Genomic DNA, 24898 nt, shown 5'->3' on the forward strand with positions numbered 1-24898 from the left:
ATGATGTCTGAGTGGCACAATTCATCTGACATCTAGATATATTGTGCTTAATAGGCAACTTCAGACCTACCACTTACACTTATAAATAGAAGCGTGTGTTAATAAACTCTCTGCTGAACCATAGTCAAGTGTTATAAGACAAAATAAAAGATTATAGAAAATGAAAAGATTATAGACTCAATCCTTTAGGCAATAAGAAAATTAGATTAATTCATTCAGGTGGTGTCGTAATTCACCTAAAACCTAAAGGATGTTGCAGAATTGTGTCTCTCTACCTAGTCAGCTAAAAACCATTTAAAGGAATTGAGATTGGTCAAGGATAACAAGTGATTCAATAATTTGTAAAGTGAATTCTCAGTTGAGTATGGCATCATGGCTTTTATTTTTGGCCAGGCATATAGAAATTAATTTTAAGAATAATTATAAGATGATTTGTTTAAAAACTGAAATAGGGTCCAGTATTTCTCTGTGGGTTCTGATACATAATTAAGAGACAATATCATGATCTTAGATTCTGTCTGACTACAATGGTAAATGTTCTTCTCAACCATGTAGATAGCTTTAAAACCCTGAAAGTGTTTTATTTTATTATCAAGCCATTAGTACTGTTTATATGTTAATTTTAAAAACATTTAATGTGACCTGTTATTTAAGATATTGTACATGACAATAATAACTAATAATATTTGCAAGATCCTCTGAAAAATATGCATTCTAGATTTATGTCTTCATCTTTAGGTGTTGAAAGTTTCGAGAAAACAAGTTACACTGCATTTATATATTTAATGCCATCAATGTTTAGCAACATAGCTAACTTTATAAATAGCATTAATTCTATATAATATCTTTTAAGTAATAATTTGAGCATTAAATAAAAATTATGTAATTATTGCTTAAATATAATCACCAAAATTAAGATTTAAGACAGGTAAATTGAGATTGTTAAGAAAATTAAAATTGTATCTGTGTGACTTTAATAAATGTTAATACATATAATTAACATAAATATCTACATATAAATCTTACATTAAACATTAACTATTCTAAATGGTAATCAATTACTAGCCTAATGCGTAATTTCACAATTTCATTTATTTAATTTTAAAATATTTTTATTTATTTTATTATTGGATAGAGACAAAGAGAAATTGAGAGGGGAGGGTGAAGTAGAGAGGGGAAGAGACAGAGAAACACCTGCAGACCTGCTTCACCACTTGTGAAGATTTCCCCCATAAGTGGGGATCAGGGGTTTGAACCTCAGGTCTTGAGAACTGTAATGTGTGTGCTTAACCAGATGCACCACTACCTGGTCCCAATTTTACTAATTTTAAATGTCTATTTTAAAATATGAAATTCAGATACATTCCAACAGATTTTTCTGTGCTCCTTTAATTTTATACTTGGAGTTACTTTCTTGTTTTGCTATCTTGGGGTAACACTAAACTATTTATATGTAATTCCTAATCCAGGATTAAATATAATTTACTTTTCAACCTACAAACTATGAGGAAGAATTTCTGCCAAGAGCTGTGTTTGGTGGTATAGTACAATTAAATAAAAATGCCACCAGAGCTTTTTCAGTGTTTTCAATGATAAAGTCATACTTATTTGACACATTTGCACTCATGATTTCTGATTCTTGCTTTCGCTGTGGATTGTTAAATAGCATTTTACAAACTGTGACTGATGCCCTTCTTTTCTTTTAACTGAATGAGTATCCGGCTTGGGTGATGATGTGGTAAAGGAACTTTTGTGACTTTTCTGGGAGTAGAAAATTACTTATAGCTAAAGTGTCTGATTTGGATTTGAGAAAAATACATTTTTTTCCAAATGCATGTAGAGAATTACTAAAAATTTCATAAACATTTAAAATTCATATTTAACATTTTTATATGAAGTACTATACCTATGTTTAACCAAAGATATTATCAAAGTTTCATTTGTTGGGAAAAATGTTTTGTCATAATTTTACATTTTATTTCAAGTATCTCCCATCTTGTGAGATGTATATCCATTGCTTGTCAAGAGGACTTAGGTTATTTTAGAAAAACAAGAAGGAAATAATCAACTTTTAAATTTTGATACACAGAACAGGACTGTAAGACTGCAACTAGAAAATGTTCTTGAAAGCAAGATTTCTTTTTTGAGAAACAAGGATTTCTCTATTACTTTTAGTAAATTTCCGGAGATACTTTGCAGAATAAGTTTTAGGTTATTCTACGGCCTGAAGTGACTTTTGCTTCCACTAATCTGTTTGAACCACAGGGCTAGTTGCCTCAGGCAGACTGGCAACATGAAGACAAACCCATGCCAAAACCTACAGGAGAGGAAATCATGCACCTTTTTTTGCTTCAAGATGACAGGGATGAAGGAGATAGGGATATAAACAGGTAGGCAGAGGGATGACTGAGTTGAAGGAAAAGGCAAAAATCAGTGGAGGTTACCGAGTTTATCTTCAGGGTTGTGAAGTTCTAAACAAATACTGGTGGAGATGTGAGAAAAAGGAATTCATTCATGGGGCTGGATGGTGGCTCACTCAGTTGAGTTCACATGTTACAATGCTCAAGTACCCGGGTTCGAGCCTCCGATCCAACCTGCAGGGGGAAGGCTTTGCAAGTGATGAAGCAGGGCTGCACATGCTTTTCTGTCTATCTCCTTCTCTACCATCTCCTTCCTTCTTAATTTCTGATTGTCTCTAACCAATAAATAAATAAATAAATAAATAAATAAATAATAAATAATAAATTTTGAAACTGAATTAATTCACTGGTAGGAATGGAAATTGGTTCATCCCCATGGAAAACAGCATGGTGATTCCTCAGAACATTAGACCTCAACCTATCCTATGACCAGGCAATTTTTTTCCTAGGGATCTATCCAACAAAAATAAAACGACCTATTCAAAGCCATCTATGTACACCCATGTTCATAATAGCAATATTTGTAATAGCCCAAATTTGGAAGCAATCCTGATGTTCAACAATAGCTGAGTGGTTAAGAAAATTGTTATATATATATACATATATGTATGTGTGCATATATACACACATATACTTAACTATAAAAATGATACAAATAATCTCCTTTTCCTTATAGACCATGAATAAATCATTCTAAATGAGATCAGCTGAAAGGATAAGAATGAATGCCAGATAATTTCACTTATAGGTGGAACTTAAGAAATGAAAGAAAGGCAGGTGAAACTTGGACTGTTGCAGCAAGGTGAATGACTAGACTGGGAGGGCAGGCTGAGGGAGCTGAAGGTGCCGGAGACTCACTGCACATGATGGAAAGGGATTTATATTGTTGGTGGGAACGATGTGCAGATACCTGCCATGGAAAGATAAGAAATTGTACCCCTGTGACAACAGTTGACTGTGAACTGTTATCTTCCCAACAAAACAATTAAAATGATAAATATTTTGAAAATAAGAGTAATATACTTTACATTAATGAAAGAATTCTCACAAAGGTAAAATTCTATGTCCCTGGCAAGTAAAAGCCTCATGAAATAAACTGGAGAGTTGAAATAAAAACATAAACTAAAGTTTCCTTTTACCAGTGGAGCATGAATAAGAAACCACAACTTAAACAATATAATCAGCTCTATTATAATGCATATATATGTTCCTTAAGAGTCTTTTCTGTGACATATTGTGCAATAAACAACATAGGGCTTATGGAAAATTCTGGATTGTTGCACAATATTAAAAAAAACTTTACCAGTAATACATTAAAAAACAGGATGCTAATAAAAACAGCAGCAGTTATGCACATGCTAAACTATTAGGAAATATATAAACATTGCAATAAAGATGGCACTTTATCTTGAAAAAAAGATTTGACAGTTGCTTTTGGAGTTGTCTTGGAAAGCTTACAGCTGGCAAGGTAATGTGAACTAGGTCTGAAATCAGACAGAAAGAAGATTGTAATGCTAGATGTGAATATCCTACAGTGATGTGCATGTGTATTTTTGTGTATGTTGTATATATTGTATGTGTGTGTATGTGTTTTGGGGTGATGTTGTGCTTTTCTGTTTATATCAACTGGTAAGTTTTCTGTGTTCGTATAATATGCTCTTCTAAATAAACTACATTTAGAATGAAAATTCATGCCATACTTACATTATTCCTTCACATGTCAGTTATTCGGGAATAGTTTCCAACACAGGCATTATAGAATGGCCTGTACTTTAAGGTTTTAGTATCATCAGCTAATTACGTATCACGTCTTGTGGAGGTGGAAAGGTTTGAGTCAGGAGCACTTCTAATACCAATCCTAGATAGATCTATGTTTCTGCAAATGCAATGTTTCATTCTGATTCCAATGCCAGTAAAATAGTGCACAATTCTGGAGAAGAACTAGTTTAGTGACACTACTTTAAACATTCTTGCATGGCCTTGATCTTTTTCTGAGTAGTTATAATGGGTGATTTAAAAAACACTCAGTTGATACACATGCTGAAGGCTCTGTATAAATAAAAGGAATCTGGTTTCTTCCTCATAAAGGTTAAGAAGTTGATTCCGTGAGAGTATTAGGGTCAGTTCTGATTTTTTCATGTCTTTAATATGGAGTTTCCTATTTTGCTTAGATGGGATATAAAGGGAGAGAGGCAGTGGTAGGAGGCTACCTGATTCAATCTAGTAATGCTTTCAGACAAGAGAACAGTTGTTTCACGTCTGGGCCTTGCATAGTGTCATCTCCAGCTAGAAGGGCTCAGAAGTATATGGACAGCTTTGCATTTAGGGATATGGATCCCACAGAGTTAACAGGAGCACATGAAATACCTTCTCCTTTTCTGTCACTATTATATAATATAGAATTATAGGTTATATTATTATAGCTCTTTCAGCTACTCCTATGCCCCCATCTCCAGAAGTTTTTAATCTTGTTTAATCTCAAGCTCCAAACATATGATGCAATACTTTCCCATTCTCCCTGATATAATGAACATCATTCTAAGGACCTTGGGAAATAGATCACCTGGTAGAACACATATCTTATCAAGTGTGATATGCCATATTCAAACCCTACCACCATATGGGAACACAATGACACCAGAGGTAGCTTTATGGAAAAGAGAGTGGTGCCGTGGTATCTTTCTCTCTTTGTGTGTGTGTGTGTGTGTGTGTGTGTGTGTGTGTGTGTGTATCACTTCCTCTCTGAAATGAAAAGAATGAAAAGTTAACCTAGAAGTAGTGAATGCATGTGAGTGAGACCTTAGGAACCATAATAAACAAACAACCATAGTCTCACTCTTAGGAAAATAGTTCAAAACCTTAGGACAAAATATTTGAGTGCCTGATAGCCTCCGTTTGATCCATGGCTCATCTATAAGCCAGAGATGAGCAGTCGTCTGATCTGTCATAGTAAATCAATAAATCTAATATTTTAAAAAGTTAAAAAATGCTTTGCTATACTTTCTGTTTCCATGCGTTTGACCACTCAAATAAGGCACCTCATAGAAATAGTATCAGTCTACATAGATAAATGATTTGTAGAGATAGATACCATATTTAGAATGATTTATTTCACTCATCATTTCTACAGGGTTCATCATTATAAGAGCTTACATTCAACTATTTATTTATTTACTTACTTAGGTCACCACGGATATCTCTGGTATCTACAACAAATTCACTGCTTCAGGTGGTCATTTTTCTATTTCTTTCCTTTTCTTTCTCCTCACTTCTTTTCTTTTCTCCCCCCTTTTATTTGTTAGCATACAAAGAGAAACTGAGAGGAAAGGGGAAGAGAGAATGAGAGAGAGAAAGAAAGAGAGAGAGAGACATACAGCAGAACCTTGTACATAGTAACATGTGTAGTCTACTAGATGCACCAATTCCCGGTAGAGGTGTAGAGAGAAAATTATGAACAGAGTCTAGAGCACTGCTCAGCTCTAGTTTATGGTGGTGCTGGGGATTGAACATGGGACCTCAGAATCTCAGGAATGAAAGTCCTTTGCATAACTATTTTGGTGTCTTCTCTTGCTTAGATATCGACTTTAAAAGTAAACATCTATTTCTAGACATCTTATTTTTTAAAAATATTTTTATTTATTTATGATTAGATAGAGGCAAAGAGAAAAGAAGAGAGGGAGAGAGAGATAGAGACAGAGAGAAACCTGTAGCCCTGCTTCACCAGTTGTGAAGTCTTTTCCCTGCAGGTGGGGACTATGGGCTAGAAAATGGCTGGGTCCTTGTACACTGATGTGTGTGCTTAACCGGCTATGCCATCCCCTGGTCCTGTGGACATTTTATGTCCTGGTTTTTTGTCATACTATTAATAGCACATAGAAATGAGACCAGTATTTTTAGTTGCTTCAGTATGCTTAAAACCACTCAATTACTCCTTTGGCTTTTTTTTTTTTTCCTTCAAACTAAATAGTTCCAGCTACTCTAATACTTAGTCCTTGTCAGTGCCTCTCACAGCTGTGAACAAAACTGGTGACTGAAATAGTAGAAATAGCATTATCTTCTAATATCAAGGACAGATTGACAGTGTTTCTACAAAAGGCACTTTAAAAAAATTATTTAAAAAAGGAGACATTAACAAAACCATAGGATAAGAGGGGTACAACTCCATACAATTCCCACCACCGGATCTCCATATCCCATCCCGTCCCCTGATAGCTTTCCTATTCTTTAACCCTCTGGGAGCATGGACCCAAGGTCATTGTGGGTTGCAGAAGGTGGAAGGTCTGGCTTCTGTAATGGCTTCCCCACTGGACATGGGCATTGACTGGTCAATCCATACTCCCAGTCTGAAGAGGCACTTTTATCTTGGTAGAAGATAATCAGCAAGAAAGCTAGTACTCCTTTTAGTGATACCTTTTTAATTTTACAGTTAAAGAGATCTGTATTGTCAGATTATCAATGACCTATTTCATTAGCTCTAGATAACCACAAAACTTCATCTTTTTATTGATGGACTAATGGTTTACAGTAAATACAGTTGTTAATACAGATGCAAAATTTCTCAATTTTCTGCAAAGGACTCGCCCCCAGCCGAGGTCCAGTAATATTTTTTAGTTTCTGATTCTATTAATGGTCGAACTCCATTTTGAATGAAGGAGCAAGGAGTAGAAAAATGCAAAATTATCTTTGAAGCAGAGGAAAGAACACAGAAAAAAGCATCTCCATTTAGTTTTTTCCTGTGTTAGAGTTTTCTCCTCTGTTAGAGACTATCTTATTTTAGAATGCTGTCATTTTGAAGCTTTGAAATGAAATGCTTTCTATAGAAATGATTACATTAATCCTGAAGTCAATTTGTCTGAAGTTAGCAAGTGTTACAGCTATCAGAAGCACTACAAATATAATTGAATTCATTTTTTTAAACTATTAGATACTGTGACGGTAATTTATTTTCTAGGGATTGCCAGGAAATAGTAGAAGAGAAATAAGTCTATCAAGAACCAGAAAAAGGATGGACAAATTGAATAATGCCAAGCTTAATGTTATTTAAAGATCTCTCTTGGTCAATATGTAGCATTAAATCCTTTCAATTATTTTTCCCCCGAAGAGCACACAGAATTTAGTATAATTAGATACTATTTCTTGATTTAAACTATATATACATATATATATATATATATAAGTCAGCATGATGGATAACCTAATCTGACTGTTGAAGGACGAACTGATTCTTTGTAACACTGCATCAGGACCAATATGTAATGTATTATCCCAGGAAAGATAGTATTTTCCCTTGGGGGATATTCCATTATATCTAAATTTCCTTGCTTTTAGTGTCTGGTACACATAAAAATCATTGACCTCTATGATTTTGTGTCCGCTTCTCTCAATTTTCTCTACATGTATCACACGTTCTGAAGCTACCATATGGCATATGCATCAGGAAAAAAAAAAAGAAAGCTGAAAAAACTTTTAAAATGAAGCAATCAGTTTTGCTGGGGAATTCTTCTTACTTATTTTTCTGTACATAGTTGATTTCATAGGACTATCTTTAGAAACTATTTTTTTGTTTCAGTTAGCTTCCTTGACTATATTAACCTTTACCTTTCTTTCTTTCTTTCTTTCTTTCTTTCTTTCTTTCTTTCTTTCTTTCTTTTTTCTCTGCCTTCAGGGTTATTGCTGGGGCTCACTATGAATCGCTGCTCCTGGAGGCTATTTTTTCCCTTTTGTTGCCCTTGTTGTTATTATTGTTGTTGTTACTGCTGTCATTGTTGGATAGGACAGTGAGGAACTGAGAGAGATGGGGAGACAGAAAAGGGGAGAGAAAGATAGACACCTGCAGACCTGTTTCACCACTCGTGAAGTGACACCCTTACAAATGGGGAGCAGGGGGCTTGAACTGGGGTCTTTAAGCGGGTTCTTTTGCTTAAACTTTACACTTTTTAAAATTAAATTTGGGGCCTGGATTGTGGTATAACTGGTAAAACAGACAAGTTATAATATTCTAGGTTCTAGTTTCAAGCTCCTAGTCCCCACCTGTGGACTGGAAGCTTCACGAGCAATGCTGCAGGTGTCTTTTTTTTTGCATTTCTCTCTTGCGTGATTTCTCTGTCTCTATCATAATAATCAGCATAACAGTAGTAATAAATTAATCATTTATCATATTCTTGCAATTGTATAAATTACTAAGGATAAGTCATCAAAAATGATAGTTATTAAAGTCTTAAATTTTGTTTAAAGTGCTGTGTTATCTGAATACTGATTCTTTTTGTTGGTGTGATCTTTTGCTATTTTAAAGATGCTAGCCAATTGTCCATGAAAATATTTGATATTGTAAGAATACTTATCCATTAAGTTTATAAGGCTATAATATAATGCATGTTAAAAGGCTTACCACTGTGTCTCTCTAAAATTGTAATAGACAAGGTTATCAAGGACATTTGAGCTTTTAAAGAAAATTAAGCTTTATATGGCCATAAACTTCTTCTTTGTATCTTTTCGCTGAGTCTCAATTCTCTCAGCTTCTCTTATCTTCCTTCCCCATAAATCCCTTTTGTGCTCTCTTAGACTCAAGGGAAGGAGAACCAAACTGAAAAAAAAAAAAATGACCTTGGCTAGTTTACTTTTCAAGCCATGAGTGATAATGGTTCACAATTTTAGTATGATAATACAGCAGAAGAGTGTGATAAGCATATCTTGTTATCCTACACAATGAAGTACACTGGAAGGGATGGCTTCTTATAGAGCAAATTCTTCTTCTTTTTAAAGTGGCATTTGTTTTTGTAAAATTATGAAGCCATTCTGGCTAAAATCACTCTTGAGGACTGTACATTGTGAATGGAGTGATGGATAGGGAGTCAGGAGTAGTTACAGCCAGTAGTGCCCCAAAGGATCCTTTAATGCTGTTACTGTCATCTTTTCTACTGACTACGTGAGGTCTAAGCCTTTTGTGAATCTCATCCTGGGAATAATGAGTTGTAAGTAGGATAGCAGTGATATCACTTTAAAATAACCATTTTGCCTACATCCAATTTGAAGACACTAGCTGTATAAGTTATAACTATTTTTCTGATGCCTATCCCATCCCCTTCAGAAAAATCTTATCACAGGAAAGAAGAAAGGAAATAGAAGGAAAGGATAAAGGGCTGTTTTGTTTTTGTTTTTGATGGCAGTGAAACTTTGGTAGTGGTTTAGAGAATCTTCTAAACATACAGATGTATAAAACTGTACCTTTGAATGCAACCAGTGCCACCTTGACATGTTTCACTTCGGACTATGTCCAAAGATATCACGTGTGGAATGTCAGCCCTCCAGCTTCATGACTCTGGTGAGACCTCTCCTAGATCATAGGACTCCTTGATTCTATTTAGGGTGATGCACTTCCTAACAAAGCCTCACAACCTGGATATAGATTGGGGCTCATGAGATAGGGCATGTGTATCCATGTATCCATAAGTTAGGAGAAAATATATACCTTAAAGCAAAAGCACACAACAGTTTACAGTGAGTCAATAAATGCAACAAGTAGAAAGACCCCAAAAAGACACAATAAAGTGCCTAATCAAATAGTTTCTACCAGATACCCTCCTCACCTACTTTCTCTTTAATTTCTTTCAATCACTGCAAGTCTAACCTTGTCAGACAAAGTAAGAACTACAAAAGCTGGATAAAGGCAAGAGACTGGCATACTTTAGTGATGACTCTTTTGATCACCACTAAGCCATCCCATCACTCGGAGCCCTAGTCAGGGAATCCTGGGATTCTCACACAGACATGATGGGCCTAGACCTCTAACAGATTCCTCTCCTTACTGGTCATCTCTGTCAGGAATAACATAATGGACCCCTTTGTGGGCCTCTTTAGGATCTAGGCCCCTATGAGGATCAACAATAGTAGGGACATCCCTATTTTCCAAAGGGAGGTTGGGCCAACATACTCTACCACTCAGGAAAGATGGGTCCTGAAATTAGTGCAGCCTAGAATGTTCCTAGCCATGACCACAGAATGAGAGCTCAGACCTACATGGATGCAGAGGTTACACAGGTTCCTGCATCAAATATGGGCCCCAGATCAAATTGATGGGGTTTACAGTTAACAATATTTATAAACTTTCCCCATATTTGGGAGCCATTCTCTTCCCTGATTCAGCTTTCTAGTCCTATCCCCAACTCTGACACTGTCTCCCTAGATGATACCTTTGGTACACTTGCATGTTACCCGTTGGGCTCAGGCAAAAATGAATAAAGTCATGATCCCCTCAGAATATACTTGAAATAAACCTACTAGCTTTTAACAAAATGGCGACCCAAAGCTCAGCTAAAATATTCTTGACTTCAGGTTCCTGATTATTTAACAATTGGTTCTGCTTTATAGCTTAATGTTTTTAAGCCACCAAGTTCCAGATGATACCATAATGCCAATCTGAATTCCTTGGGCAGTCGACCTCACCAATGTGTCCTAGAACCCCACCTCTCCAAAGCCCTGCCCAACTAGGGAAAGAGAGAGATAGGCTGGGAGTATGGATAAACCTGCCATTGCCCATGTTCGGCAGAGAAGCATTTACAGAAGTCAGACCTTCCACTTTCTGCATCCCATAATGATCCTGGGTCTGTACCCTCAGAGGGATAAAGAATAGGAAAGCTTTCAAGGAAGGGGATGGGATATGGAGCTCTGGTGGTGGGAATTGTGTGGAATTATGGCCCTCTTATCCTACGAAGACCATAGGGTCTTGTCAATATTTCCATTTTATAAATAAATTTAAAAAACTGTACCTCAAAAATTTTATTATAACCCAATATTAAAACAATAATAAATAAAAATAGAATAGGAGATAAGCATATTAAAATTAGATTCAAAACTCTTCTTTCTTATTTCTCTTTTTTCCCTTTATTTTATTGCTATAATATTCATGTCTCAGAGGACATATATTATATTAGTATGTAATTATAATGGCAACACAAATTGTCATTAACTGGCACTTTGGTTACATTACTAATCTCCTTATCTATGCATTCCCAGGTACTTATCATCACTGAACCTTCAAACTAAGTCTAAGATAGCTTTCTTTTCAATGACTAAAACCTTGTGCCTGAATAAGACAGATTCCTAAGCTATTCGTGCAGAACTGTCAACATTCCTCGCAATATACAGCACAAATTTCATGATTTGTTGGGTTTTTTAAAGATTTTTAAAAACATTTGTTTGTTTATTCCCTTTCGTTGCCCTTGTTTTATTTTTGTAGTTATTATTATTGTTGTTACTGATGTCATTGTTGTTGGATAGGACAGAGAGAAATGGAGAGAGGAGGGGAAGGCAGAGAGTCAGGGAGAAAGATAGACACCTGCAGACCTGCTTCACCACTTGTGAAGCAACTCCCCTGAAGGTGGGGAGCCAGGGGTTCAAACGATTTGTTGTTTTTAACTTTGGAAATTATAATGCAAGTTTGCCAAAGTATTAATGTGTTTTGTGCACAAATATGAAGTGTCAAAATGTTTTCTTCTGAGGTCCCCAGGTTCAATCCCCAGCACCACCATAAAACAGAACTGAGCAGTGCTCAGGGGTCTTTCTCTCATTAAACTTACTTACTTACTTAATTAATTAAAAACACAATTGAGTTACCACCTTTTTATAAGAAATTACAGTGTTTTAATTTGCAACTAGTGAGCTAGGACTTTGCTCTTTCTTTTTAAATTTTTTTAAATATCTATTAATTCCCTTTTGTTGCCCTTGTTTTTTATTGTTGTAGTTATTGTTGTTGCTATTGATGATGATGTTTTTTGGATAGGACAGAGAGAAATGGAGAGAGGAAGGGAAGACAGAGGGGGAGAGAAAGACACCTGCAGACCTGCTTCACCGCTTGTGAAGTGAGTCCCCTGCAGGTGGGGAGCCGGGGGCTGGAACCGGGATCCTTGAGCCTGTCCTTGCGCTTTGCGCCATGTGCACTTAACCTGCAGTGCTAACCCCCGACTCCCCTGCTCGTTCTTTCTTCTCCTTGAACCAGAACCCTTAGTAGTTAGTCTTTTTCATTTTCCTGTAGAAAGTAACTCTCCAAATTTTAAATACACATTTTTATAGATGAATCTAAGTCTTACAGTCTTTCAAGTAGTTTCACAAATCTTGTTTCCAAAGGGACATTATACATTCCCAAAGTGTAAAGTAGAAAACTCAGCCATAAGCCAGTCAATGAATCTGCTTACCTGATTGTGTTTCTGCAGAAATTTTTTATAACTGGCGATAGCAATGCCATGTTACGAGCCTTAATGACATTAGGGTCTTTAAGGTCCCTGAAAGTGGCTATATACAATTTTAATAAAAGGAAAAAAAAAAAAAGAAAACTCAGCCATTCTACTCAACCATTCTATTCCTTCAATAAAGGAGAATTTTCCATCTGCTCTTCATAAGCACTACTGCTTTTTCCTAACAGAATTTCAGTATCTTTATCATCTGACTGTAAGTTTTAGACTTTATTCTTTGGCTGTCTTTAGTGTCCTTGTTTTTCTTAGAATTGAACTCTTGTGATACATTGATTCTTCTATCACTTCCATCACTTCCTACCTATTTATTTATTTATTTGATAGAACCAGAGAAAAATTGAGAAGGGAGGGGGAGATAGGTAGAAAAACAGAGAGACACCTGCAGCCTTACTTCACCACTTGTGAAGCTTTCCCCCTGCGGGTGGGGAGCAGGGTCTTGAACTTGGGTCCTTGTACATTATAATGTGTGCACACAGCCAGGTGCACCACCGCCTGGCCCCTGAAAGCCACCATTTTCTAGCAAACTCATCAAAACACACACAACTAGGAAAATATTATATTTCTTGTTCAGATCATTATATATTGTGTTTCAATCATTTAGCATACCACTTCACACACTGTCTTTGGGCATTCTAATGAATTTTAACCAACTTTCAAATATTTTACTGAGAAAGAGAGAGAGAGAGAGAGAGGTGAGAGAGAGAGAGAGAGGTGAGAGAGAGAGGCGAGAGAGAGACACAGAGAGAAGACACTTTTCAGGCATATGTGATGTTAAGGATGGATACTGTATTCTAAAATATGCAAGTCTTATGCAAATTCCCCAGATGACTAAACTTTTTTTTTAACCTCTTTATATCTATATGATTCATCTGCCTGACATTTACAATTTGTTTACTTATACTATCTTACAAGTTCTATGTGATCCTAATTTTTCTTAGTTTAGTCATAGCCTGGGTCAAGCTTACACCTAATCATATCTCTTCTCTGTATCATGTCATTCTGTTTCTCTATTTTTACAGCCAGAAGTATCTCTCCCCACTTTCTTTATCTGAATTTCTGTTCCTTAAAATTTATCAACCATCAGTAACACTGAACACAAGGATTAACACTAAGAAAGCAATATATGTATTTCCCCCCACCAGGGTTATTGCTGGGGCTTGGTGCCTGCACTACAAATCCAGATATTCTGGAGGCCAATTTTTTCCCATTTATTGTTGCCCTTGTTGTTGTTGTTATTATTATTGTTGTTGTTGTCATTGCTATTATTTTATTATTATCGTTGTTATTATTATTGTTGTCATTGCTGTCGCTGTTGTTGGATAGGGCAGAGAGATATCGAGAAGACAGAGAGGGGGAGAGAAAGATAGACACCTGCAGACCTGCTTCACTGCCTGTGAAACTATTCCCCTATAGGTGGGGAACTGGAGGCTCGAACCCAGATTCTTATGCCAGTCCTTTTGCTTTGTGCCATGTGCACTTAACCCGTTGCACTACCACCCCACCCCAAAAGCAGCATATTTTTAATCAAAATGTGCTATTGATTTTGAGACACTAGATCCCCAAATTGGTCTATTATTGTATTATACATTTTATATGGGAATGTCATTAAATTGTTATGTGTTCCTGTCAATATGAAATAACCTTTATAATATAATAACTTTGGGGAAGTCTGCCAGATGTAGATTATTCAGGTGAATGGAGAGAAGAAAATGTTTGTATAATATCACCTTTAATAAACTGAGTTAATGGTATGCAGAAAGGCTATTAAGTGAGCAATATTGCATAAAATCAATATATTATTTAGATGTATTAGCATATGTTATGAGTTAAGATGAAATTAAATATTCATTTACCTTTATGTTTAATGCATCAAAGAGTTAAACATAAATACTACTACTAATAATTTCTATTTTATAGTGATTCATATTTTAAAATATTTTCCCCCAAAGATTTGGTGATTTAAACCATTTTATTTGGAACCAGGCAGAAATATCATGTCTTGTTTTTTTTTATCATTATTATTTACTCTTGCCTTTGTTAAACCATGGTTTATTTTATTTTATTTTTTATTTCTTTATTGGGGAATTAATGTTTTACATTCAACAGTAAATACAATAGTTTGTACATGCATAACATTCCCCAGTTTTCCATTTAAGAATACAACCCCCACTATGTCATTTATCATCCTTCATGGACCTGTTTTGTTTTTTCATATTAATGGTTAGAACACTGAACTTAAAAAAGCAGGGGGGGGGATTTGGGGGCAGGCTGTGGCACACCTGGTCAAGCACACATATTTCAGTGCACAAAGACCCAAGATCCAAGCCCCTTGTCCCCATCTTCAGGGAGAGAGCGTCACAAGAGGTAAAGCAGTGCTCTGTCTCTCCCCCTCTCTACTTCCCCCCCACCTCTCTCAATTTTTCTGTCTCTATCCAATAATAAGTTTAAATTTTTTTTTTTTTTAAATTCTGGTCCAGAAATTGATCTCTGGCATTGCAAGTGCTTGGGTGATCACTTTACTTCTCTCACTTCCCACTCTCTCTAATTTTAATTAATAGCTAAATATTTTTAAATCTTTTTGTTTTCAGTTCAGATATTGGTAGTATAAGACTTGTCATGAAGTACATAACAAGAAGATACATATTAGGTATAGGAGATCTTTGCAGACACAGCAAGAAAATTTGAACACTAAAGGAATGAGGAACAGATATTTCCTCAGAAATAAAATTAGAATCAGCAATCAAATTCAATTGTGAATTATCTGAAAGAGTTCTTGTAAGCACTTTGTTTAGAGAAATTCTAGATCAATGGAAATGGTAATGTTTGTCTAGACACACTCACAAATAGTAGACAATATGAAATTTAAATATACTTCAAAAATTTGATGTTCCAAATACCTAAACTACTCTTTTAAAAAATATTTATTTATTCCCTTTTGTTTCCCTTGTTGTTTTATTGTTGTAGTTATTATTCACCACCTGTGAAGTGACCCCCCTGCAGGTAGGGAGCTGGGGTCTCGAACCTTACGGCAGTCTTTGCGTTTTGCGCCACCTGCACTTAACCCGCTGCGCTACCTCCCAACTCCCCGGTCTTATATATTTTTCACTAAACATTTAGTTCATATTTTATTTCTCAAAGTTTTTTTTTTAAGTTCTCAGTTTCTGTAATACAGAAGGACTTCTAAAGTTTCCACTGGGTCATATTATCATATTATGTCTTACATCACTTTGTCCACAGTAGTCTTACTAATAATACATAGTAGGGAGAGAGTATTACATTTTAGTTTTTTTTTGTTATAAAAGCGGAAACTTGACAACTGTATCAAATACTTAGCCAGAAGCTATTTGTGGTTGCTTAATACATACTTTTTTTTTTTTTTAATCCAAGCACTTCCAGCTCTGGTATGGTGGTGCAACAGATTGAATCTGGGACTTCAAAGCCTCAGGCACCAGGATTGTTTAGCATAACCATTATGCTATCTACCCTTACCCCTAATGCAAACATTTTATGGTAATGTAGAATTTAGTTATCTTTAGAAACATTGTGAACTATGTTTCTAAATATATGAAGAAATTAGCATTAGAAAAAACACATTAAATTAGGACAGTTTGTTCATTGGTATGATTATACCTTCCTTAAGAAATAAAAATAAACTTGGCATAAATATAACTTCTAGGACACTCACAATACTAGAAAAGTTTGGTTGTGGTTAGGAATTGAGTATTACAATTTTGAGAGAATATTTTAGGAAATAATATGTCATAATTACATGTTTTTGATGTTGTAGTATGTTGGGACTGCCTGAAAGAGCTTGATCATAAATAACAATTAAAATGTCTGAGAGAAATTTAAAACTATATTTTCTTTTTTAGGAATCTAAGGAGAGAAACACATTTTTTCCTATATTAGGATAGCAGTCAGCAGTCATCTTCCTTTAAGGAAGGCTGATTTATATTCAGAGAAAGGTCTGGTTCTTGTCTGAAGAAAATTCTACTGTGTAATGTCCTAAGACAAGTGAGATCAGGGGCCAGGCGGTGGTGCACCTGGTTAAGCACACATATTATAGTGTGCAAGGACCAGGGTTCAAGCCCCTGCTCCCCACCTGAAGGGGGAAAGCTTCATAAATGGTGAAGCAGAGCTCAGGTATCTCTCTGTCCCTCTCTCCCTCTTTATCTCCCCCTCCCCTCTCAGTTTCTCTCTGTCTCTCTCCAATAATAAATAAATAAAGTGAGATAAGCCATAAAGAGAAGAATGAAACTAGATAATCTCATTTATAGATACACGTAAGAAACAGGAAAGGAAAGGCAGAAACATCAGAAGGGATTTGAACCAAGTGTAGAAGTGTATCCTTTTGTAGTAAAGCCATGGTTGGAGGGTATGGGAGATGGGCTGGAGGGAAGGAGTGAGGGAGAGGAAGTTGAAGAGCATTGCGGGATGGGGACAATGCCTGATAGTGGAAGAAGTCTTAAATGAGAGGCAGAGTAGTAGGTAGACACCTATCAAGAAGAGATAAAAACTATATTTATGGACAGTTATAATATGGTGTTGGATAAAGGGAAGACCAGTGACCAGGACCCTGAGACTAGTTTGTGTCCCAGGGTGAGAAATAAGATTTTAAAGATCCTTGCTGGTGAATCAAGACAGACAGACAAACACACACACACACACACACACACACACACACACACACACACACACACATATCCTGCAGTGGACTGTGTTAAGCATATATGTCCCTAACCTGAACTTAAACAGATTATTTACATAAAAGAATCTTCATTACATCAGAAATGGAATGAGAAATATAAAAAGCATCTTTACAGGGGTACACAAATTATGAGACTTAACTGCTAGACCAACACAGCATTGTCACAGCCACTTAGTAGGTAATCATTATGTCCAGTTATAAATTCCATGATCTGAGGGGTTGTGTTAGTTGCAACATGCACCTTTAAACCTTTGGTCTTAAAGTCTGTTGACCAAACTGTTCATAAGATTAAGACATCCACTAGTGCCCATCAGAGAATAGGAATTTAGTAGCCAGAAGAGAATTATGAGGGATAGGTGGCACAGCATTCCTTTGTTCTAGATATCACTTCTCAGTAATTAGGAACAGTTCAGCAGATAAGTCACCAAAGCATCAATCAGTAACAGGTAGTACAATTCAGGGGCCTTACAGTCAGGTCATCAATAAATCAGGGATTAAGAAATCAGTTAAGGCAGGGAGGCATGGCCATGGACTAACAGCTACCAGATCAGACTCTTCCCCAAAATAACAAATATCTACAACTATCGAACTTAACAAAACTCACCAACTACAACTGAGACATCCACAAAACACCACAATCTCAAGAGGGTGCTCCCCCGCATGTTTGGGGTGAGAAGAGGCATGGGACTGAAGCCAAAAACAAAGAACTTAGAGCTCCAGTAGAGGACAGCACCATTTTCCCCGCAATGCAGAGAAGTAGTCAAGCAAACATACAGTGCTGGCTGTGAGAGAAAAGAATGTATATGACTTTATAATCCATGACCTCAGGGGTGCTAGCCAACTGAATTATAGACACACACGCACACGCACATGCACACACATAACAGGGAGCATTTGTGACCAAAAGAAGTTCCATCTGTTGCCAAAATATAAAGGTAATTTGCAGCAGCTTGTGGCAGCTAGCCAGTAAAGTTAGCTCAGCATCTATGAACACAGCTGAACCCAGCAGCAAGTCCCTGAGGTTTGGCTTCAGATTGAAATCACACAGAGAAACCATATACACACTCCACAAAACACAGAATAGCTCAGGGAAAGGACAAACAAAACCTAACTCCAGCCCCCACCTCTCCACCACACGATATATAAACAAAGCAAAGCCCAGAGACCACAACAATGGCACCATCTGTTGACCAGCAATAATCAGCACAATAAATGTGTTAACAGTAATAGTGTAGAAATGAATTACCAAACATGCTAATTCAGACAGAAATGAAACAGTAGGACTCCAAGTAAATATAGACACAGAGGGATTACCACAGAAAGACTGCAGAAAGCTCCTTATGAGGACTCTCCAAAAATCTAAGTATAGTGTGGAGAAGCATATTCAAGAGTTGAAAGAATATTTCACTAAGGAATTAGGAAACACAAAAGAAGAGTTCCAAACAAAGTTCTCTAAAAAACTAGAAAACATGAAAGAAGAACTTCAATCAGAGTTCTCCAAGAAATTAGAAAACGTGAAAGAAAAACTGCAATCAAAATTGCAAGGAGTGAAAGACACTTTGAGTGCGGTTCAAACTCCAATAAAAGGCAGAATATAGATTCTCACTCATGCAGAAGAAGGAATATCCAGTCTAGATGATGCAGTAAGCTCATTCTTTCAATTTAAAGATGAAAGAGAGGAAAGTGTTTAGAACTAATGAAGCAACTCTGTGAAATTGCAGACTCCATCAAAAGGTTGAATGTATGAGTAATGGAAATTCGTGAGGAAGAAGACAAGGCGACCTTATTCAAGTAAATTTTAGCTGAAATTTTAATCACTTATGCAATCCCCAAAACATATTTACTCAAGAGGCAGGGTGTACATCCAGGTACATGAATGTAAAATGACCAGCATCTAGGCACATCATTGTAAAACTATCAAAACTATTGACAAGGAAAAAAAATTGTAGGCTGCTAGGAAAGGGAAAGAATTTACATACAAAGGCAGTTATCAGGCTTCATAAAACTCTTCACAATCCCTAGAGGCAAAAAAGAGAGTGGAATGAAATATTCAAAATAATAGGGAGTCAGGCGGTAGCGCAGCGGGTTAAGCGCATGTGGCGCAAAGCACAAGGATCAGCATGAGGATCCCGGTTCCAGCTCCCGGCTCCCCACCTGCAGGGAAGTCGCTTCACAAGCAGTGAAGCAAGTCTGCAGGTGTCTATCTTTCTCTCCCCCTCTCTGTCTCCCCCTCCTCTCTCCATTTCTCTCTTTCCTATCCAACAACAACGACATAAATAACAACAATAATAACTTCAACAATAAGGGCAACAAAAGGGAATAAATAAATAAATATTTTTTAAAAAGAAATATTCAGAATACTAAAGGAGAGGGAATTCCAGCCACAGATCTTGTATCCTGCAAAAATAAACTTCAGATATGAGGAAGAAATAAAAATCTTCTCAAATATGCAAATGCTAAAGGAATTTGCCATCATCAACCCCACCTTAGAAGAATTATTGAAAGTAGTCCCACAAGAAAAGAGGAAGCAAGGAACTACACATTCTAAGTGAGGTGAATAGCAGTAGACTAGAACAAAGAACAAAACAACAAATCAATCAGTCAATCAATCAATAAACAATAAAACAAGAAAGGGGAGGGAATTAATTGACAAAGAAATCAGGGGGTCTCCAACTATTGCTCTGTAAATCATAGTTTCCCAAATAAAATGATTTGAAAACCACAAACACACTAGGTAAATTTTCATTGTTCCAGTGAAGTGAACTAAACTATAGGCTAGCCTACCAACCTAAGAAAGGAAGAGCAGGGACTAGGGAGATAACCTGATAGTTATGCAAAAAACTTTCATACCTGAGGCTACCAGGTTCAGTCCCTGAAGCCAGAACTGAGCAGTACTCTAGGGAAGAAGGAAAGACATTGACTGGAAAAGGAAGAGAAGAAGAAAGGAAAGAAGAGGATATTCATGAATAACTAAGTTAATCTTGTGATTTAGATCAAGTTCAGGCATTTGAATTGAGTCTCACTTGACAACTGGCACCTGAGTAGAAGGGGACTGATGCATGGTTAAACTTTATTCTCTTTTGCTTTGGGATCCATTCATGGCAAATCTTATAAAATACAGAAGTTTTAAATTAAATGCTCTTTTTTCCAGATCCAAGACTTCTTTCTTGCATGTGCAGTTTCACTGCTCCTTGGCTAACATTTTCATTCAGATAGCAGACAAAGAGACAGCAAGGTATAATGGAAGATTTTCCAGATGCCATGGGACTCCCACAAGATGTCTAGGCTTGAACTTGGGCAAGACGCATACCCTAACTGGTGAGCTATCCTCTTGGCCCCAAATTATATTAAATTCAAGTAAATGCACTTAAATTGAAGAGGTTTTTACTCCCGTCTTTTATTATTTTTTACTGCATGACTCTTAATGTATTAGAGACTGTTCTAGAGACTGGAGATAAAAATTTGAAACCTTGGAAGAATTTTATGTGTAATGCCAAAATTCATACCCGGGGTCCTGATATCTAAGTTACTTCCTGAGGTACTGTTCCTTTTCGAACTAAGAAATTTCCATGGTTAGGTAATAGTCCATCAATATGAGATGCACAGTTTTGTTACTGCTTACTTCTGGCCAGTAAAAATGACACTAAATTTCTAGATAAGTTGGTGTTACTTATCATTTATTGTTTTATTGTAGTACTTCCACACTACGCATGTTTTCACATTTGTCTACCTTGAGCATCGTATTATAAATACCTAAGAGTATTTTCTCCCATTCTACAGATAGTGCTACTTTAGTTAGCTAAAACACGAGCTCAGATTGGCCAATTTTTCTTCTTCTTTTTCTTCTTTAATCTTTATTTATTGGATAGAGACAACCAGAAATCAAGAGAGTAGGGGGAGACAGAGAGAGAGAAAGAGAGATACTTGTAGCACTGCTTCACCACTCACAAAGCTTTCTCCCTGAAGGTGGGGACTGAGGGCTTGAACTTAATAAATTTTCCTTTGCAAGACTTAGATCATAATTGCTATACTATGAAATTTTAATAATAAAGAGTAAGTGAAAATTTTTATAGCTCTAGAACCTTAAAACATAAGAAAATTAATCTTCATATGAATATTCTCTAAGATAAATTTAATAAACAAAGAAACTAGCCACATCAATTATCAGTCAGTTGTACTTTTTAAAAGTATGACAATTTTTTTATTCTAAAAATAATTCCATCTAGTGTACTAGTTTGCTGAGATTTAAATTAGGTGATGATATGTACAGCAGTGACAGCAAATACAATTAACAAGAGTAATTCAAGGACTGACAAAGATAAACGTTTTCCCTCTTGTTGATTCAAATGTACTATGCAGAATTAAAGTGATATAATCTGTGGATATAAATCTTGGGGTTTACAAAAAGAGAAAAAAGTTTTTACAACAATATCCTTATATAAAATTATAATAGATGATATATATAAAGATAATTTTTTCATATTAATTTTTATTTATTCCCTTTTGCTGTCCTTGTTGTTTTTTATTGTTGTAGTTATTATTGATGTCATTGTTGTTGGATAGGACAGAGAGAAATGGAAAGAGGAAGGGAAGACAGAGAGGTGGAGATAAAGATAGACACCTGCAGACCTGCTTCACCACCTGTGAAGCGACTCCCGAGCCTGGGCTCGAACAGGGATTCTTACACCGGTCCTTGTACTTTGTGCCACGTGTGCTTAACCGCTGTGCTACCGCCCGACTCCCAAAAATAATTTAAAGATTTGTTTTATGGCCCAGGTGTTGGAACAGTTGCTTGGGCATACAATTACCATAAACAGTGACCCAGGTTCAAGCCTCTGAACCCCACCTGCAAGGAGTAATGTTCAAAAGTGGTAAAGCAGGGGAGTCGGGTTAAGCACAAGTGGCACAAAGCGCAAGGACCAGCATAAGGATCCAGGTTAGAGTCGCCTTTGAAACTCTGGCTCCCCACCTGCTGGGGTGTCGCTTCACGGGAGGTGAAGCAGGTCTGCAGGTGTCTGTCTCTCCTTCTCTCTCTATTTCTATCTAACAACAACAGCAATGACAACAACAATAATAATGACACCAACAAGGGCAAGAAAATGGGAAAAAATGCCTCCAGGAGCAGTGGATTCGTAATGCAGGCACAAAGACCCAGCATCAACCCTGGATGCAAAAAAAAAAAAAAAAAAAAGTGGTAAAGCAGTACTGCAGAAGATGTCTCTTTCTCTTCCCTTCTCTATCTCCCCTCCTTTAATATCCCTCTGTCCTATCAAATATAAGAAAAATAAAATAAATAAAAAATTTAGAAAGAATTAAAAATAAAATAAAGATTTATTTTATTCATTCATATAAAATAGTTTTACATAAGCAAGAAAAAGAGAGAAGCTAGAGTGCTTCTTTGATGTATATGGTAACAATGATTAAAGAAAGAATCTCAGGCATGCTTCACTTCAGACTGTGTCGAGAGACTTCACGTGTGGAATGACAGCCCTTCAGCTTCATTACTCAGGTGAGACCTTTCCTTTTATAGTACACTCTAATTTCATCTCAGGTAGTTCACTTTCTAACAAAGTCCCATAACCTAGATATACACCAGTTTCTGTGAGAGAGAGCATATGTTCACATGTATCCATAAACTACTGCAAAATATATACCTGAAAGCACAAGTACACTAGAGTTTGCAGTGAGTATCCCCCTAACACTTCCTCTCCACTGTTCCAAGCTTGGGATCCATGATTGCTCAACAAATTGTTTGGCTTCGTATGTTAACTCTCTTTTCAATCACCAGGTTCCAGATGCCACCAGGATGCTGGCCAGGCTTCCCTGGACTGAAGACCCCACCAATATGTCCTGGAGCTCAGCTTCCCCAGAGACACACCTTACTAGGGAAAGAGAGAGGCAGACTGGGAGTATGGACCGACCAGTCAACGCTCATGTTCAGTGGGGGAAGCAATTACAGAAGCCAGACCTTCTACCTTCTGCAACCCTCAACAACCCTGGGTCCATGCTCCCAGAGGGATAGAGAATGGGAAAACTATCAGGGGAGGGGGTGGGATATGGAGATTGGGTGGTGGGAATTGTGTGGATTTGTACCCCTCCTACCTTATGGTTTTGTTCATTAATCCTTTCTTAAATAAAAAATTTAAAAAAAGTAAATATTCTATGTAGTGTATGTGTCTGGTTTACGTTTTATCAAATGGAATTTTTAACAACTAATTTTCCATGGTCTCAGTTAGTTTTCTTCTTTGCAACTTAATGCTATGTCTTCTGCTACTATGCCAGCTTGGTTTTCTCTCCCTCCTATTCCTTCTCCTTCACTCACCCATTCACCCACTATCACCAGAATTACTTTTTTTTTTTCTCAGGCTGGGGTGGGTATCATAGTGGTTCTGCAAAGCCTGAGGCTCTAATGTACCAGGTTCAATCTCCAGCACCACCACAATCCACAGATAAACAGTGCTCTGGTAAAAAGATTAATAAATACTTATTTTTCTCTTTCCCTTCCTCCTCCTCTTTCCCCTTCTACCTATTTACTTTTTAGTGTTTTTTCTTTCCTTCCTCCCTTCTTCCCTTCTTTCTTTCTCTCCTTCCTTCCTTCCTTCCTCCCTTCCTTCCTTCCTTCCTTCCTTATTTATTTATTTTTACCAAAACTGTTCAATTCTATGTTATGGTGATGTCAGTGATTGAACCTGGTTCATTAGGCTTGGACAAGAAAATTTTTAGTATAATCATTGCACTGTCTCCATGGTCTTTTCATTCATTTCATTCTTTTCATTCATTCATTCATTCATCTCAACATGATTTTTAAAAACTTTCTTGCATCAATCCTTTTCTTTCACCACCTTTTCCCCAATTTAAAATTTGTAAATAGTGATATTTTGTTGTTTTACATTCAACTCAAATATAACTTTATTTACTTCAAAAGCTTATTTTAATACTCTTCATTTTAAAAAAATTAAATGAAACATTTCAAATTGAGATTGCTCCATTTATTAAAGGTGTTAACTGTTTCTATATACAGCCATGAGGGGCATAGAATATATTTATGCAGGTTGTTTAAAATGAGAACTATTTATCATTTAAAAAATTTATGGGCAGAGTCTAGAGGAATTCTCTGTTTCACTCACGTTTCTGGTTTTAGGCAGTTTTATTATCTTTTATAGTATCTTATATACTGCTAAAACTCATAGACATACAACACAATGTTTACACTTAACTAGAATACAGAAAATAGTCAAAGATTGTTCTTAAAAGACTTAAAAAATTGTCTTTAAAGAAAGAACATTTTTATAAGTGAGTAGTTGTGTTATCAGCTAACAGAGCGACACCGCTTTGATTAAAGCATACATTAAAATAAAATTCATCTATTGTATTATTTCAGTTTTATTAAAAAAAAATTGGTACTACTTTTCCAGGTTAAGCTGACTAGATTGGTTAGTTGCACTGTTCAAAATAACTAACTACTATTATCATATATCAAATTCCTACAGTATTGGGAAAAGAAACAACAAGAATGCCTTCAA

At 36.3% G+C, this 24898-nt stretch overlaps 1 protein-coding gene and 1 non-coding gene across 9 annotated transcripts in view; one reads left to right on the plus strand and one right to left on the minus strand.

The window, feature by feature from the left end:
- The window catches only part of RALYL (RALY RNA binding protein like), a 729450-nt gene that overhangs the window by 164145 nt on the left and 540407 nt on the right, over positions 1 to 24898 (minus strand). The gene's annotated exons all lie outside the window — the stretch shown is intronic.
- On the plus strand, positions 12587 to 12715 carry LOC132542918 (small nucleolar RNA SNORA33). Its single transcript, XR_009553889.1, has one exon. It is a non-coding gene; the product is annotated as a small nucleolar RNA SNORA33 (small nucleolar RNA).

This window comes from Erinaceus europaeus, chromosome 1, assembly GCF_950295315.1.
Source record: "Erinaceus europaeus chromosome 1, mEriEur2.1, whole genome shotgun sequence".
NCBI classification, from domain to species: domain Eukaryota; kingdom Metazoa; phylum Chordata; class Mammalia; order Eulipotyphla; family Erinaceidae; genus Erinaceus; species Erinaceus europaeus.